The sequence below is a fragment of the Aplysia californica genome, unplaced genomic scaffold (genome assembly GCF_000002075.1).
Source record: "Aplysia californica isolate F4 #8 unplaced genomic scaffold, AplCal3.0 scaffold00563, whole genome shotgun sequence".
NCBI lineage: Eukaryota > Metazoa > Mollusca > Gastropoda > Aplysiida > Aplysiidae > Aplysia > Aplysia californica.
The window spans coordinates 323,968-326,653 of NW_004797833.1; positions in this window are offsets into that span (position 1 = coordinate 323,968).

Here is a 2,686-nt window from a genome sequence, read left to right on the forward strand (position 1 = left end):
TTGCAAGTGCTGTAAATTTTTTACTACTAAAACTAAGACTAAAAGTACTCATGGAACAAGCTTTTTCATAATGTGAAACACAACTACGCGTGAGGCAGATACGTGTATATACTCAGGCTCTCGGACTAGCAACCGTAAGATCGTGGGTTCGAATCCCGTCAAGGACCAGACGTTGCGTCCAGGGGAGAGGCAATTTACACGAATTTTCCTCACTTCACCCAGGTGGGAATGGATACCCAGCTATAGACAGCAAAAAGATCTTGTCAGTTTGTTAGTGTTTGAGCTCTTAATCGGCTGCTTGCACTGTAAACCTCCTGGAAAGCCGAGAATGTTTCTGAATGTTATAGGGTCTGCTAGGATCATATTGTAAAGCGCGCAGAGCTTGCTGTCGAACAGCTATGAAAATGACATTTATTATTGTTATCATTATACCTATCTATCCATCTATCCATCTATCTATCTATCTATCTATCTATCTATCTATCTATCTATCTATCTATCTATCTTTCTTCTATCTATCTATCTATCTATCTATCTATCTATCTATCTATCTATGTATCTATCTATCTATCTCTCTATCTATCTATCTATCTATCTATCTATCTATCTATCTATACATCTCTCTCTTTCTCTCTCTCTAAATATATATACATACATATGTATAATATATACATATATAATGCCTACCACACATAATAGATGCCACACTCTGGTGCGGTGAACAAGCTATATCCAGTCTACGAAAGTACTCAAGGCAGTCCATCCTGAGAATCTCCATAACACAGAACCTCACTCCAAATCCAAGCACAAACGAACTAGATCTAGCTGCCAAGAAAAGCTGCCAAACTCCCAGCTCCGAGAAATAAGCCGCGAAAAATCCAAAATTGACAAGCTGAAATTTTTTCTTGTTTCCACTTTTGTTTGTTTTAATTCATGACATCCTATTAAAAATGCTTAGTTCTCCTCCTCTGCTCAATTCTTTTTTCAATGCTCTAAAAAAAATCCAGTTCGCTCTCTCGCTCCCCCCCCACCACAATCCAAAGAGTAATTCAACTTCGGCCCCTTGAGCGATTGTACCCGACCTAACTGCCATGCATACATTAACTCCGCAATTTCAAGTAATAATGAGAGTTCCCGATTACCCCTGGCTCCATCAAGTCATGCTGGGTTTCCCCAATGTTACCGTATTCATAAAAATTAAATTTTTTAAAGATCTTTACCAGCAGATAGGCTATTTCTATTTTCATAGTTCTCTATTTTCTATTTTCATAGGGTTTTTTTCTACCTGCAATTTCTACTTGCATATAATATGACTTTTTTTCTAACTGCAATTTTTACTTGTATATTATGGGATATTTCTACCTACAATTTTTACCTGTATATTTTGGGATATTTCTACCTGCAATATTTACCTGCACATAGGATATTTCTACCTGCAATTTCTACTTTCATATATGGCTTTTTTTAAAACTGCAATATTTACCTGCACATTGTTTATTTTTACCTGCAATATTTACCTGCACATAGTTTATTTCTACATGCAATTTCTACCGGCACATACGTTATTTCTACCTGAAATATTAAATTACCTGCAAATAGCTTATTTCTAGCTACTATTTCTACCTGCAGTATTTACCTGCACATAGGCTATGTCTACTTGCACATTAACCTTTTTTTTTACCAGCAATATTTCTACCTGAATATAGGTTATTTTTACCTGCACATAGTTTATTTCTACCTACAATTTCTACCTTTCTGCTATCAGCACCTATGGTGGCTTAACAGTGAGCTGGCTACCGAAAGGTTGAGAATCATTGAGATAAAATTAGGCCCTTCATTTTTTTTTCAAATAGGAGACTCAATTTTTCTTCCCGATCTAAGAAGGTTCTTATATTTTTTTTCAAATGCAGTATCTCCGTTTGGCTGCTGGGATACTGTATCCCAAATAGACTGGTTTGGTATCGGAACAACCCACCTCAAATTTAATCTCAGTTGTGTCGATGGAGCCTCGTTGTTGTTGTTGTTGTTGTTGTTGTTGTTGTTGTTGTTGTTGTTGTTGTTGTTGTTGTTGTTGTTGTTGTTGTTGTTGTTGTTGTTGTAGTTGTTCTTCTTCTTCTTCTTTTTCTTCTTCTACTTCTTCTTTCTTCTTCTTCTTCTAAACAAATGAAAGTCAGAGGGAAAGAAAATCAGAGGAAGACCGAGGAAGAGAACAACGTTCACAGACGGCCTGAACAACTTTACAACGAACAATCCAATGTGAAAATCCTAGCTAATAAGGAAGACAGACAGTAGGAAGGAATGGATTACCACCATGACCGACGTAACGATTTTAATACACCTTTTTTTACACCCCCATCGCCACAATTTAGACGATCATTTATTAGGAATGCAGGCCTCTGACTTCGTCTGTCAGGGTTAACCTGGGTAGAAAAGGATACAACATCCCAGCAGAAAGACCTAGATTCTCGATATAAAATTACCCCCGCTTGTGAATCGAACTCGGGTCTCCTGCTTGAGGCAGCGAAGCGTCTAACCGCTACACCATTGACGCCGGTATCATGATAGTTAACGTCTGCTCCAGACCTGTCAGCTGAGGAAGAGGAAGAAGAAGAAGAAGAAGAAGAAGAAGAAGAAGAAGAAGAAGAAGAAGAAGAAGAAGAAGAAGAAGAAGAAGAAGAAGAAGGCT